This window comes from Polypterus senegalus, chromosome 8, assembly GCF_016835505.1.
Source record: "Polypterus senegalus isolate Bchr_013 chromosome 8, ASM1683550v1, whole genome shotgun sequence".
Classification (NCBI taxonomy): Eukaryota; Metazoa; Chordata; class Cladistia; order Polypteriformes; family Polypteridae; genus Polypterus; species Polypterus senegalus.
Genome location: NC_053161.1, coordinates 110,782,427 through 110,799,097, shown reverse-complemented (window position 1 = coordinate 110,799,097; position 16,671 = coordinate 110,782,427).

Here is a 16,671-nt window from a genome sequence, read left to right as displayed (position 1 = left end):
TGTTTGTAAAGAAGAGCTTGTCCAGAAAGTCTGAGACTTTTATTTAATAAGACAGCCATACAGCTTAGAGCTCTTTGTCAGTTGCTGTCTATACTATACTTTCTTAGAAGGTTGGCATCCTTCAACATCTTCAATACGATGCTGCAGATGCTCTACCAGACGGTTGTGGCGAGTGCCCTCTTCTACGCGGTGGTGTGCTGGGGAGGCAGCATAATGATGAAGGACGTCTCATGCCTGGACAAACTTGTTAAGAAGGCAGGCTCTATTGTAGGATTAAAGTTGGACAGTTTAACATCTGTGGCAGAGCGACGGGCACTAAGCAAACTCCTGTCAATCATGAAGAATCCACTGCATCCACTGGACAGTGTCATCTCCAGGTAGAGGAGTAGCTTCAGTGACAGACTTTTGTCACTGTCTTGCTCCACTGACAGACTGAGGAGATCGTTCCTCCCCTACAACTGCGACTCTTCAATTCCACCCGGGGGCATGTCTTTTTTTACATGCTCTTTTATTTAATTTAATATTGGTTTTTTTTTTGTTTTTTGTATGATGCTGCTGGATTATATGAATTTCCCCTTGGGATTAATAAAGTATCTATCCATCTATCTATCTATCCATTTAGCATCTGTCTGAGAGGCTGCTGGACGGCCTACCCATAGCTCCCTGCTTTTTCTCTGTCTCTTCTATGCATTCTGCTATTATTTAAACCACTGGCAAATTCCTGGTTCTATTATGTCTATGCATCCAACCAATGTGTACCATGGATGCCTCTGAGCTCTTTTTCTTATCTTGCCTGCTCAGTTTTTAGATTCCCAACAATTCAATGGCTTCCACTTTCACAACTAACTATGCAGATAACAAATTGCTCATAGGCGTTGGCTGCTCTGTGTCTTTTAGTCTTTCTGCTTGTCCTCACAGATAACAGGCTTTTGTGCGGCAGCCATTATATCAGCTTACTTGCTGATCATACAAATTACTGATGGTGCTGATACTGACATGTTCTACAGATGACTTTCTGTTTTTTTCTCTTGTTTTTAGAGGCCTTGATACACTGTATGTTCCTTGTCTTTCTGCTTCCTACCTTGACCTTAAATTCTAGTTACTCTCCAGGTTAATATTTATTGTTCCCAGAAATTAGCCTGCTGTTGTTTTCTGACTGCAGTTCTGCCTGGGATTCAGGTGCTTGATCTCTGCTACTCACATAAAACACCAGTGATCATGTGGGCTATGGGGGCAATTAAACATTTTGTCTTGTTTTTTATTTGCCATGACACTGTGGTAAATAAACATGGTAATGGATAACGGCACTGTCCAAAGTGATTACTTGTGTCAGGTAAGACTATACAGAGTCAAATAAACAGGCAAAAATAAATGCTTAATGTGGTAGAAAACATCCAAGCCAGGGTAAACACATGATGAAATACATAGATTGATAGATACTTCATATATATATATAGAGAGAAAGAACTTTATTTACTCAAAGATCTTGACAAAGTATATTCTATCAACTGGATTAAGCATGGTAATCGACTTGATACAATACTCTAAACTTTCAAATTACTTGTGCATCTCCTTCACAAGGTGGGCAAAAGATCTCAAGCTAAGTTTTTCCAATTTGAGTACTCATTGTAACTTTACTTTAGGAGATATTTCCTCTCTTCTTCTTGACTGCACATTCCTCTTAGACTGAAGAGTGAAAGAAGGTGAAGCAAAAAGCCAGACACTTACCAGACACCTTTCAACGTTAAAGAAATATTACCAAACCAACTGATATTTGGGTAGAAGTCTAACTTACATGCCAAAAAGAAACAACATTTGAGAACTAACAGACTACTGCTTGCACTCCACTCACCCCACCCTCCTAATCACATTCTGCCAGCAAGGATTGCCACGTGCTTACCATCCTCTGTTCCACGCCTAAACTTGTCGTTTAAAACTAAAAGTAACGTCAGGGATTGGTGCCTTTCAGCAGCAACTTCATGACATGCGGTTTTCCTGGGCCCCTTTAGTTAGTCTGCCTGTCTCCATTTTAATCCACTATTACCACACATTTGTTGGTTAATAATAACCTAGTCCTGCCATCTTTTGTGTCCTACTAGACTAAAACATGGGGAGAAACGATCTGGGGAACTGTGTTTTGTATATATATATATATATATATATATACATACAGTATATATATATACACATATATATATATATATATATATATATATATATATACACATATATATATGGGCTGGCGCCCTGCCCAGGGTTTGTTTCCTGCTTTACACCCTGTGTTGGCTGGAATTGGCTCCAGCAGACCCCCGTGACCCTGTAGTTAGGATATACAGTTAGGTCCATAAATATTTGGACGGAGACAACTTTTTTCTAATTTTGGTTCTGTACATTACCACAATGACTTTTAAATGAAACAACTCAGATGCAGTTGAAGTGCAGACTTTCAGCTTTAATTCAGTGTGTTGAACAAAAAGATTGCATAAAAATGTGAGGCAACTAAAGCATTTTCTTAACACAATCCCTTTATTTCAGGGGCTCAAAAGTAATTGGACAATTGACTCAAAGGCTATTTCATGGGCAGGTGTGTTCAAGTCCGTCGTTATGTCATTATCAATTAAGCAGATAAAAGGCCTGGAGTTGATTTGAGGTGTGGTGCTTGCATGTGGAAGATTTTGCTGTGAACAGACAACATGCGGTCAAAGGAGCTCTCCAGGCAGGTGAAAGAAGCCATCCTTAAGCTGCGAAAACAGAAACAACCCATCCGATAAATTGCTACAATAGTACGAGTGGCAAAATCTACAGTTTGGTACATCTTGAGAAAGAAAGCAAGCACTGGCGAACTCAGCAACGCAAAAAGACCTGGGGCCTTATGTATAACGCCATGCGTAGAATTCGCACTATAACATGGCTTAAGCACAAAAGCCGAAATGTGCTTACGCACAGAAAAATCCAGATGCAGGAATCTGTGTGTACTCCAACTTCCAACATTCTTTCACTACATAAATCCTGATCAGTGTGAAAAGTAACGCTCGTGCACGCGCTTTATGTAACGCCCCAACTTCTCCCAGAATTACACCTCTTTGAATATGCAAATCAATATAAATCGCCCTTAAGCTCAGCCTTCTGTGAAAAGACAATGGGAAAAGCACGGGGGAAAATATAAGAATTTCAGCGAATACCAAGTGGAGGCAAAGGAAAAACATACTATTTGTTTAATTAAACCATGGTATAATAAACAAAATGAAGTTGATCGTGTGACATAGCATGTTGGAGAAACCTGAAAGCCCACGTTCACAAAATCGCAAAGTGCCGGAAATAAAAAAGAAATCACTTATCAAAGTCGCTGTGAAAAGCCGAGTTGTAAGCCCACTGTCTGAGTGTCATATGAAAGCTTATTAGGGTACAGAGAAAAAAAGGCACACAGTGAGGAAAAAGCACTAAATGTCAACTTCAATCTCGACATTTCCACTTTAATCATGTAGTTTATTTTGTCATTAAAATAGAACATCATAAACTTCATCTTAAAATCGTTTAATTAACCAGTCTCTCAAATCATATCGTAATTAAAGTAGCACGTTAAATGCTTTGTTTTGTATTTGATCTTCTATGTGCTCTGTGTGTGTGAATCACTACCTGCTTCTGAAACCGGCTCTCTTCCTCTTACTGGACACAGAATCCATGACATTCGTGATATTACAGCTCTCTGAATAACTAAAATACTGAGATGTATACGTGATATTATTTTCATGATGATAGTTAAAGCATGTTATTAAACATGGGTTTCACGGCGCAGTGATTGTGTGCGACCTTCGATGAAATTATTTATTGCAGCAGTACTCATGGGCGGCTCTATGTCCAATAGAGAAAGTCCAATGTCAATATGGTATCTTATGCACAGTGGATGACCACATCCATTGCGGACACTGCATAGCCGCCTCAGGCTCATGACACAAGCGTTTAACTTTTGTCGAAATTTGCCGCTGCGTTTTAGCTGTGTTGTTATTTTCTCTTTCTGTTTTATATTCAATATATATTGGCGTAGCCGCCCCTGCAGTCCTTGCTTTTCTTTCTCCAAGTAACCGATCTCCACACAATCAGCTCTGTAATAGACATTAAGCCATCTGTAAGCTTAGAGCGCCGATTCTTCAAAACGTTTAAGGAACATTGAAATATCCTCATAGTACGTGTTTAATTATCCTATCCTTCACGCCAGTCCCATTGAAGAATATAGATTATTTAAATGAAGTTAAAGTTTTATCTGTATAATATAATAAACATATTTTGCTGCATTTCATCTTAAAAATAATATCGTTATCATATGTAAATACGCACTTTATAAAGTGGTCTCAGGTTGTGTAATATTATAACTGTAGTGCAAGTTTACAGTGAGGTAATTGTACTTATAAGTACAAACAGTTCTACAAGGAGCACTTGATTGAGTGAGTTTATAGTTCTTGGGATGAAACTGTTTCTGAACCGCGAGGTCCGTACAGGAAAGGCTTTGAAACATTTTGCAGTGGCTGAGGTAGCGTGTGCTTGAAGCTGTATACCGATAATTCTCTTTCCGATCAGCTGCTGCTGTGATTCACACTCAGATACAGTGATATAAATACTCCGAGTGGTGCAGTGAGAGTAATATGGAAAAAGATGATCCGCTGTGGCAACTCCTAACGGGAGCAGCTGAAAGAAGAAGGTGCAGTGAGAGTAACAACGCTAAAGCAGTTATGGTATTTGGAATACTATGGCTATTCCCTGGACCATTATATTGTTACAAGTTAATTACAATCAGATGCGTTACACTAATAAACAATATGCGGTTAGTTTCAGTGTATTTATAAAGCCGTGTCAGGAAAATAAAGAGTAACCACACAGAAACAGTAGCATTGCTTTGACGCTGGGTGCCGCCAGTCTGCAAAACCGAGCGGAGAACTTGCGTACGACAAGGTATGAGGTACCGTGGAAAAGTGTGTGGCTTTACGGCAAGTGTTTTTATACATCGCGATTTGAACGTGGAAAAGTTTCTGTGTGTACGCACCATTTATACATGAGGCCCCTGGACGTCCACAGAAGACAACAGTGGTGGATGATCACAGAATCATGTCCATGGTGAAGAGAAACCCCTTCACAACAGCCAACCAAGTGAACAACACTCTCCAGGGGGTAGGCGTATCGATATCCAAGTCTACCATAAAGAGAAGACTGCATGAAAGTAAATACAGAGGGCATACTACAAAGTGCAAGCCACTCATAAGCCTCAAGAATAGAAAGGTTAGATTGGACTTTGCTAAAGAACATCTAAAAAAGCCAGCACACTTTTGTAAAAACATTCTTTGGAAGATGAAACCAAGATCAACCTCCACCAGAATGATGGCAAGAAAAAAGTATGGAGAAGGCGTGAAACAGTTTATTATCCAAAGCATACCACATCATCTGTAAAACACGGTGGAGGCAGTGTGATGGCTGCCAGTGGCACTGAGACATTAGTGTTTATGGATGATGTGACACAGGACAGAAGCAGCCGAATGAATTCTGAGGTGTTCAAGGACATACTGTCTGCTCAAATCCAGCTAAATGCAGTCAAATTGACTGGGCAGCATTTCATGATACAGATGGACAATGACCCAAAATATACAGCCAAAGCAACCCAGGAGTTTATTAAAGCAAAAAAGTGGAAAATTCTTGAATGGCCAAGTCAGTCACCTGATCTTAACCCAATTGAGTATGCATTTCACTTGTTGAAGACTAAACTTCAAACAGAAAGGCCCACAAACAAACAGCAACTGAAAGCCGCTGCAGTAAAGGCCTGGCAGAGCATTAAAAAGGAGGAAACCCAGCATCTGGTGATGTCCATGAGTTCAAGACTTCAGGCTGACATTGCCAGCAAAGGGTTTTCAACCAAGTATTAGAAATGAACATTTTATTTCCAGTTATTTAAATTGTCCAATTCCTTTTGAACCCCTGAAATAAAGGGATTGTGTTAAAAAATGCTTTAGTTGCCTCGCATTTTTACGCAATCTTTTTGTTCAGCCCACTGCATTAAAGCTGAAAGTCTGCACTTCAACTGCATCTGAGTTGCTTTATTTAAAAGTCATTGTGGTAATGTACAGAACCAAAATTAGAAAAAAGTTGTCTCTGTCCAAATATTTATGGACCTAACTGTAGTGGGTTGGATAATGGATGGATATATATAGAAATACACAGTATACAGTGCATCAACAATGATAGAAATATAATATGCTAATTTATATCTATAAACAAGCAATGGTTAAAGGCAAAAAAGAGGAAACAATTAAATGAAAAAAGAAAAAGATCAGTAATTCTGCAGGACAACAAAAGACTCTCATATTGATTTTATTTTCATCAATAAAGTGCATTTCTTCTGATTAAACCGAGATCAAGTGATTCATGCACATGGTATGGACAACCATAATCTCTAGTTCTTTAAAACTAGTTTCTTTGATTATCTTTTTTTTTTTTTATAAAGTCTGTTGTTCCCTAGTGGATGACTTCATTTTTTTTTCATTCATGCTTTGTGTCTACCGATGACTTCCCATTGCTGTAGTACCACTAAGCTCGAGTCAGTCAGTGACATTTCTAACACCATGGTATTTATCTAAGAGTGGCAGTAATATCTTACTAGAACTTGTCTATGAGGACAAGCAGAAAGACACAGAACAGCTGACAGCTATATGGAATTTGTCATCTGCATTCTCCATAGACAGTTGTGAAAGGAGCAGCCATGGATTCATGGCCAAGCAGAATGATAAAGTTGGACAAGAATTACAAGTTTATGATCCATCTGCCCTGACTATAATTTCTATTTTTGCTCAAACATGATCTCCATTTGCCATAGAGTTATGATTCACATTTGTGTGTAAGCCTCAAACACTTGAGTAAACAAAGAAATATAACTACTGCCTCCTTTACATTGTCAAAAAGTATCTGGATAAGATATTAGGACCATTTAGTCATCAGCTAAACAAACAAGCTTAACAGACTGAATGGTTTCCTCAATTGATATTGAACATGTTAAACGAACAGACATTGGACAAGTAAATTTTAACACAGATGTATCAAAATAGTGTTTTAATGCTACCTGACAAAACTGAAGGTAAGACTTGGATGAATTCACCAGTGTGTGGCATCATAGAACAACATCTTTCAATATGCAATGAACTGAAAAATAATGTGACTGTGTAGAAAAGGCCAGAAATCTAACAGGAAATAAGATGTGCAATTTATCTCATTTTCCATAATTGCTTTTCCTGTTGAGTATCACAGTGGCAGTATGATAAACAAGTCAGCTCAGACTTCCCTGTCCCCAGCTCTTGCTTGGGAATTCCCAGGTGTTCCAATGCCAGTAAAGAAATAAAAATTCTCCAGTGTGTCCTGGAACTGCCGAGTAGGATGTGCCTGGAACAGCTCTAGTTGGAACATCCTTACAACATGCCTAAACCACCTCAACTAGCTCCTCATGATCCTCTGGATAAGTGCCTCCACTCTGAGGCTCCCCCAAATCACTGAGTTTCTCACCCTATCACAGGGTGTCAACCTAGTGGCCCTGCAAAGAAACCTCATTTCTGCTACTTATACTTGCAAAATCATTCTTTTGGTCTTTACCCATAGCTCCTGACTATAAATGAGGAGTGTCATGTAGATCAAACCAAGAGTTTTGTTAGATCATTAGCACAATCTAGATGAGAACAGGCCATTCAGCCCAACAAAACTTGCTAGTCCTATCCACTTAATTCTTCTAAAATAACATCAAGTCTAGTTTTGAAAGTCCCAAACATCCTACTGTTTACCGCACTACTTGGTAACTTATTCCAAGTGTCTATGGTTCTCTGCGAAAAAGAAAAACTTCCTAATGTTTGTGTGAAATTTACCCTTAACAAGTTTCTAACTGTGTCCACCTGTTCTTGATGAACTCATTTAAAAGAAGAGTATTGATCCACTGTACTAATGCCCATCATGATTTTAAACACTCCAGTTATGTCACCTCTTAATCTTCTCTTGCTTAAACTGAAAAGGCTCAACTCTATTAGTCTTGTTCATAATTCAACCCCTGTAACCCTGGAATCAGCCTAGTCGCTCTTCTCTGGACCTTTTCTAGTGCTGCTATGTCCTTTTTGTAGCCTGGAGACCAAAACTGCACACAGTACTCAAGATGAGGCCTCACCAGTGCATTATAAAGGTTGAGCAGAACCTCCTTGGACTTGTACTCCACAGATCGTGCTATATGTCCTAACATTCTGTTAGCCTTCTTAATGGCTTCTGAACACTGTCTGGATGTTGATAGTGTTCAGTCCACTACAACTTCTAAATCCTTCTCATAAGTTGTACTTTCGATTTTCAGATGTCCCATTGTGTATTCAAAACTAACATTTTTACTTCCTATGCATAATACTTTACATTTACTGACATTAAATTTCATCAGCTACAAATCTCCCCAAGCCTGTATTCTGTCCAAGTACCTCTGTAATTGTTTTTAGACTCAGCTCTTGCTTCATTATCATGGACTGGTACAACAACTGCAGAACAGCCGATACCTCTCTTACTTGTCAATCTAATGTTCCATTCTTTCATCACTTGGGAAAAAGATCCTGAGATACTTGAACTCGTCCACTAAAGGCAGTTGTTACCACCTTACTTGGAAAGAGAAATTCACTTTTTTGAGAGAGAGAACCATGACATTAGACTAGGAGGTGTTGATCCTCAACCCACTTGAGTGCATGTTGAAGGTTACAGTCAGACGAGGCAAAGAGGACAACATAAAGCAACAATGCTACCTCTAACCTCCTGAACTGGAAATCCTCACATCCTCGGTGGCACCCTTATATCCTCTCCATGAAAACCACAAATATTAGTGTTGACAAGATACAGGCTTGACAGAGCCCAACACCTACAGTTCACCAATTCATCTTAATGACAAGCATTTGGATAAAAACTCTCACTGCATTCATATAGGGAGCGAATAGAGTGCAAGAAAAACCCTATTACCCCATATTCCACAAAGCATGCCAAAAGACATCTAATTTATAGATTTATCAATGTTGAAACACAACAAAAGTAAAAGAGAAATTTACCATGGAGGTCTCCATGATACTGATTTTGTAAAACATGCTCCTGACAAAGCTCCATAGTGCTTCCACTCACTAAAGTTTGTTTTTTCCTGCTCCCACAAAAGTATCGTATCTCTTTCAACTGCATTTTCCACTCTAAAAGACACATGAATTGGGCACATAATGTAGTAAAGCAGGTCCATGGCTGAGATGAAAAGGCTAGTTTTTAAATAAATAATCGCTGCACTCGCAGCTTATAGAGGAGGCGTGGTAGTGTGGCCGGAGCGGTATTTGGCCACAATATGATGCGGGCGTTTCCTCACTTAAGTGCACAGGTGGGGAATCGTCTGTATCCATAATTAATGCAGAGAGCTGCTAATTGCCACACCTGTGCCACATCCCCATAATAAAGAGGAGAAGCATGAGTGCAAAGGGGGAGAACAATGATCGAAAGAATGCAGGTTAGTGGAGGGGAAAGAAGCTGGATGCGAAGGAATCAATGCATGCGTGAGAGAGCTAGCAAGCAGAGAAGGCAGCTGGGAAGTGAGCCCTAGCGGGGGGTGTTTGGCCAACACCTGGGGGACAGTGCTGAGCACTTTGGAGGAACAGGAGTGACCAGAAGGTGGTTGGCTCACCGCATAAGGTAGCGGGAGTCAGGAGGCTTGGGAGGTGGAAGCCCCAGCATGAGGCTTCTGGTCACTGAAATACATACTACTACCATCCTGCATGACGTCTAAAGAAAGTATTAATTACATTTATTGACAAAAATGGCCTAATTCTTAAGTTTAGTATTTATTATATCTCATTCAGTACTGAGCCAGTGTTCTCAAAAGAAAAAAATAATATTACAGTTTGTTATCTATTAAGGAGATGCTAAGTAAAACTTAGCTCTGCATTTTGTACATATTTGTCGATAATTTTAACAAGTGCTTAAGATAAAGTGTAAACTCTTATTCCAAGCACCAAGTTGGTCTTACTAATCCTGTAAAGCATATCACAGCTTCTTTCCTTATCACAGTTTAAGGGGGCCTGCAAATGAAGCATTACGTGACTGCTAACAATGATGGTCTTTATGAATGTAAAGATCAGATGCTGATGAGTCACCGACTCTTTATGAAGAGCATTTAACTCAGCTCTTCAGTGTAAGGGGGGGTGTAGGTAGCTTGATGCAGCAAAGTACTATTCACAGATAAATTTGAAAACCTTCTGCCAGCTCACTGGCACACAAAACACTGCAGCTTTCAACTATGAGCAAAGATCTGCCCGCCAAATCATTATAAATATTTGCACGGTATGCTGTTGGCTTGTCCCTCCATCTACACTCCCACAGCATTTTTCTCATTTCTTGTATGGTGTCCACAGAAAATGAAAAATTCTAAATGCCATACTCTCTGTGCTAGCACTGCTTCTGTGCAGTTTCACTCCACATCTGCTTGGGTTTTACTTCCACATCCCAAAGATATGTACTTTAGGTTAACTGATGACTCTAAATTGGTCCTCTCTAAGTGAATGTGGGTGGGTGTGTGCATGAGAGTGCCCTGTAATAGACTGGTGACCAATTCCAGATAAGAAAATGGTGAAATGGATAAGAAAATAGAGAAATGGATGTAGAATATCAGTACTGGAGGGGACACTTAAGGAAACAAAAAAACAAAAACTGAAGAGCGCTATGCTGAAAAGGACACAAGAGAAACATTCATAAACTTAAGGCTGCATGCCTGTAATGATATGGTTCACATTGTGACCGTGGTGCAGCTTCAGCCACGTCAGTTACAGGGAAAACACTGTTTAGACAGTGATCTATAGCTAGAGAAACACCACCAAACCCTCTGTTAGACAGTGTTCCAAAGCCAAAGAAACACACTCCAGGATGGCAGTTGTCAGTTTAGCAGCTGCTTTACTACATAAAGCACTCGTCACAATATATTACGAGTCTTTTGAAGCCATTTCACTCACCCTCGCTCTGCTGGGCCACTTCTCCTACAGTCGAGTCCTCCCAAGGAAGACATCTTCCTTTAAACTCAAAAATTGGAGTTGCAGTAATGGAGACAACTAGGACGTTGTCCACTTTGCTGTGAATTTCAATTAAGGCACCTTTGCTGAATAAAGATTAAGTGGTATTGCTGCAACTGCCAAAAACAAAGTTCTGCTTGCTCATTTCTCTGCTGCATGTCTTTTGTGCACCTCAGCAGCCCAGTCTTGACAACATATATATAGAACAGTACAGTGGGGGCCATTTTGGATGCTCCATACTTTAGCAAACTCCTCTCTGAAATGGTAGAATCTGCTCCAAGAGGTTATATGCACACTCTCTTCCAGATTCCGCGTCAGCCAACTGCTTCACTTTAGGTGCTGATACCAATACGGAGTATCTATGCTATTTTTCACCTGAATGCTTCAAGATGTTCCCAGACGTACGGTAAATGACATACAGTATGTTACATTATTCAAAAATTGTGCCAAACATCAGGAGCTAAAAATGAGAAGGGCTTTAAACTTTATTTTTCAAGCTACATCCACAATTACAAAGGTAATATCTGGACGTATTAAAAAATTGTGTCTATTATGAGCTTACATGGGACAAACATGTGACTACTGTACACTAGGCTACTTTTTAAAAAAAAAAAACTGAATTTCAATAATTTAACTTTATTCACGGATAGGTGAATATGTATGTAAGCTTAATAAATAATAACATGAGTCTGCTGGACATCTTACCTTGTAAAAAAGCAAATGTCTTTGATCCAGAAAAACTGCTCCTTCATTATAAGGGTCTCAATTTTTTTCCCCAGTTGGAGGATCTCTTCTGTGAGAGATGTGTTTTCATCAAGCGCTAGGTCAACAACTTCTGGATCTGGAGTTAAACCTTAGTCACGGTCCTCATTGACTTTATCATCCTCCTTGTTGCCTGGTGTGTCATCCCTTGTCGGTCGCTTTCTCCACTCCCAAACCCCGAGTCCTGCACGTGAAATGGAAAAATTGTTTCACTCAAACAACACAGGAAACACTCTCTTCTTCACCCTTCTCAGACCCTGGTTCACAATAATCCACTTTTTAAAATGCCACCTACAAACTCTGGTACGGAGACTAACTGTAAAGCTCTCTCTCCGGATAGTGATGATCCATTTAGAGCAGTGAAAGACAACCTTTTTCGAGTTGCAGCGCACTAAGTCCAAAAATTGTCTTTCACGGCGCACCTGAGGGACTGCCCATAAATAAAGTCGTGACGACACAATCTATGGACAATCACCAATAAAAACAGTTAATTTTACAAGTTTGAAAGACATTTTATTAATAAAAAAATCAAAGGATAAATCTTAAATTTAATTAATGTGAACGTTGAGATTGATGTGAGAATCAATTTTCGAAATACAGACGCGCATTTCCTTGTCGATCATTTGAAGTCTCTCGCGTTTCTTAGACTTCATTTCCATAAGTGTTCTGCTATCTGCATTTCCAACATAAAATATATTCTTTTTAGAATTAGAATTAGAATTAGAACAATCTAGACGAGAACAGGCCATTCAGCCCAACAAAGCTCGCCAGTCCTATCCACTTGTTTCCTCCAAGAAAACATCAAGTCGAGTTTTGAAAGTCCCTAACGTCTTACTGTCTACCACACTAATTGGTAGCTTATTCCAAGTGTCTATCGTTCTTTGTGTAAAGAAAAACTTCCTAATGTTTGTGCGAAATTTACCCTTAACAAGTTTCCAACTGTGTCCCCGTGTTCTTGATGAGCTCATTTTAAAATACAAGTCTCGATCCACTGAACTAATTCCCTTCATAATTTTAAACACTTCAATCATGTCACCTCTTAATCTTCTTTTGCTTAAACTGTAAAGGCTCAGCTCTTTTAATCTTTCCTCATAATTCAACCCCTGTAGACCTGGAATCAGCCTAGTCGCTCTTCTCTGGACCTTTTCTAGAGCTGCTATGTCCTTTTTGTAGCCTGGAGACCAAAACTGCACACAGTACTCAAGATGAGGCCTCACCAGTGCATTATAAAGGTTGAGCAGAACCTCCTTGGAATTGTACTCCACAGATCGTGCTATATAACCTAACATTCTGTTAGCCTTCTTAATGGCTTCTGAACACTGTTTGGAAGTTGATAGCTTGGAGTCCACTATGACTCCTAAATCCTTCTCATAAGGTGTACTCTTGATTTTCTGACCGCCCATTGTGTATTCAAACCTAATATTTTTACTTCCTATGTGTAATACTTTACATTTACTGACATTAAATTTCATCTGCCACAAATCTGCCCAAGCCTGTATGCTATCCAAGTCCTTCTGTAATGATATAACGGATTCCAAATTACTGTATCTGCTAATCCACCTATCTTGGTATCATCTGCAAACTTAACCAGCTTGTTACTTATATTCCTATCTAAATCATTTATATATATTAAAAACTTTTATACATTATCTTTTTAATCAACCAAAAGTTCAAAAACACTAGCAATTTGAAATATTTTACAAAACTTTTTGCGGTGCCCCCAGAAAATTCCATGGTGGCGCACCGGTTGCTTGACAATGATTTAGAGCATCAGAGGGAAATGTATGAAAACTATGCACCTTGTTGTGCTTACTGGAAACTCGACATAAAGGTACACAGCAATGTAGAGCAATCTGTACACTGAAACTTAAACTTGTTTTTCTCAGACATTCATGCCACTAAACAAAAATCACAACTGCAGTATGAACGATGGAAGTGACTGAGCTGGCTGACATTTCACCAGAAGTACGTCTGCACTCCCGTGCACATACTTTATAGCCTATTGAAGTCTGAGAAACAATAGGAGGCCATTCAGTCTATCACACTCATTTGTTTAGCTAATAGTTAAGTTGACTCAACGTTTCATCCTGATAATTTGTTAAAGGTTGAATATATCATCTTGAACACTGCTGGACGTTTATACTGAAGGAATAAAATAGCAAGTGGAAAATGTGACTTGTTGACTTTTGCAGTATCTGAGTAACCAGGAAAATAAAGGCGACTAGCAGCATGGTCACGGAGAGAGCAAAAGAGGTGTTTTTATCCATTCATTTATTTTATTCACAACCTACTTTTTCAATTATAAGCTTTGTGATGCATGTAGCTGTCTAGGGAGCATAAGCCACCAGTTCAACAGAGTACACAGACTCAAACTGCACAAATTTAGGGGTGATGATTCACCTGACATGTACACTTTAAAGAAGTGAGTGAAAAAAGGAGTACTTGGAGAAGTCTGACACCAATCTGCGATAACATCATGCAATCAGTCACCAAACCAAAAACTGATCCCAGGTTCTCTGGAGCTGTGCGACAGCAGCACGTAGCATGTTGCTCACTTATTGTTACTTAAGATTTTGCAGAATAGAAGGCAGCAGATATGAAAATGGGTGGACATGAAGATGTATGTGAAAGGGGCAACACTAGGCATGACTACATGGAATGTACTGTACAGCACAGCACTCATTTACGTACACTAATGTAAATTTAAGGTGTCATAGCTGGCTCACGTTTTTCACTCCTTGACTTCTGGATTGAACAGAATGACCCAGCGCCAAAAAGTGTTTTTTTATGTTGTCCAAGATTCTTTATTTTAGATGGGTAAATCAGTCTTTACTAATGCGACTTTCATCCAGTTCGTATTGAGTGAGAACAAGAAATGCACATATTATTTGTCATTGAAGTGGATCATACTGTAAACCCTCAATATCTGATTTACAATTCTCCTCTCTGGAGATACGGCAGGCAAAATGATGCAGTGGTTAAGGCAACAAACTTTAAACCCCAAGGCTGTCAATTCATTTTCTACTGTCTTCTTACAATGTGGCCCTGAGTGAGCAAGTAAATCTGCCTAATATATTGCAATTGTCAGAAACAAAACCTTCACAAAGTATAAGTGTTTACTTATTTTACAAGTGTTCTAGAATAAATGCCTCAGCTAAATATACAATAACAGCACTAATAATTGTGTGTTGGTTCACCAAAATGCTTTGAAATCCCAGGTGTCTCTCATACTGCTATATAAAAATGTTTTTTTTTCCATGGCACCATCTCGTGTACATTTGCCACCCTTTCTTATTTGAAGTAAGTCAACATTTGTTTTTTTGTTTCTTCCCACTTAACTCCACACATGTTCTTTCTTTCGAGTTTCAACAACAATGGTTGGGAATTTTCTGGAAATAACACTCTGTGTGCACAGTAGGTGTCAATTCCAGGACGGCATGAAGCAAATTAATATTTAAATGTCATTTACTTAGTTGATGTCTTAATCCAACTCAAACTGGTACAATTGGTTCCACTGGCAGGTTAACTAATTCATTTGGTGGAACACAGCAGGTAAGCTGGGAGAGACTAGCCTAACATCCACTTCCTTTATAATCTAATCCCTTTAGCCATTAGGTTCACACAAGAATAGGACATCTAGGATTTGAAGTTAAAGCTGCTGGGCTACCACCACCTGCTGGGCCCTAACATCTTAGCACTCTTCGTGTAGATTTTAGTCCTTGTTAACAGTTTGTGGTCCCATGACTTTGGACTGTTAACCTGGTCATAGAGGCATGTGTATACCTTATTTCACATTTCAACCCTTGAATGCCTATTCCTCATACGAGACAGCTTAAAGAGATAACACACCAGCCACTGTGAGCCAAAAGGGATAACGTTTGTACCACACTCACTCACACACACACCCCCCAATATAATCCAAATGCACAAATGACCCGCTAGGCCACATCAAGATCATTCAGACAGTAGAAGAATCCAAGTAAATTCCTGGGTTGGTTGGAAGCAGGAACAAAGGCTCTGTACATCTGGAGAGGAAAACAACAAGAATGCTTCTCAGATACTTCCTGTGGTTAAAAAAAAAGATGAGAAACGTAAGCAGAGGATAACATGGCCATCATCGGTAAACAGGCCCTATCACATTGTGCTAACATAGTCTAACTATCGTCGCTAATGCAAGTTATTCTTAGTTTTAAAGCAAAAGGTTACACACAGCCTTGAAGAATGAGTGACCGGTTACACATAGCAGGGATTTTGAAATATTATTCAGCTCACAAGCATTATTTTCCCATGAAGGCAATAATAGGCAGAACAAAAAAGTGTTTGTTATCATGTTTTTAAATTTTAAAGAAAAGGCCCATTATTAGACAATTTGCTCAGTTTTGCTTCAGGGCCTTGGCCTCTGGGTCATGTCTGATGTTGATGAAACCCTGTGAGTAGATATGGGAAGAAAAGAAAAGTTAACAGAACTTTACCTTTAGATTGGGGCTTGTGTTCAAAGGGCCTGCTTATCTCAAATGCGTATTTACATAATGACATTCAACAGATTTCAGGCCACATAAACACGTTTAGTCGGCTGACAGCCACTTCCAGGTTATGTTCTTCCTCTGGACCAGGAATTATTAATCCTCGTATTGTACAATTGACTGATAGATAAATCATCAGTCAACCAATGAATTTATCAATTATTTTATCATAATAATATTTTAAATAGAAGACAGTCTCTGTCATACATCTTTTCTTAGATAGCTCTCCTCTTGAAGTCTGCAAAATGAATAGCGTGAATTATATATCAATATTAATTGTTTAATGTATAAATGTATAGGAATCCATG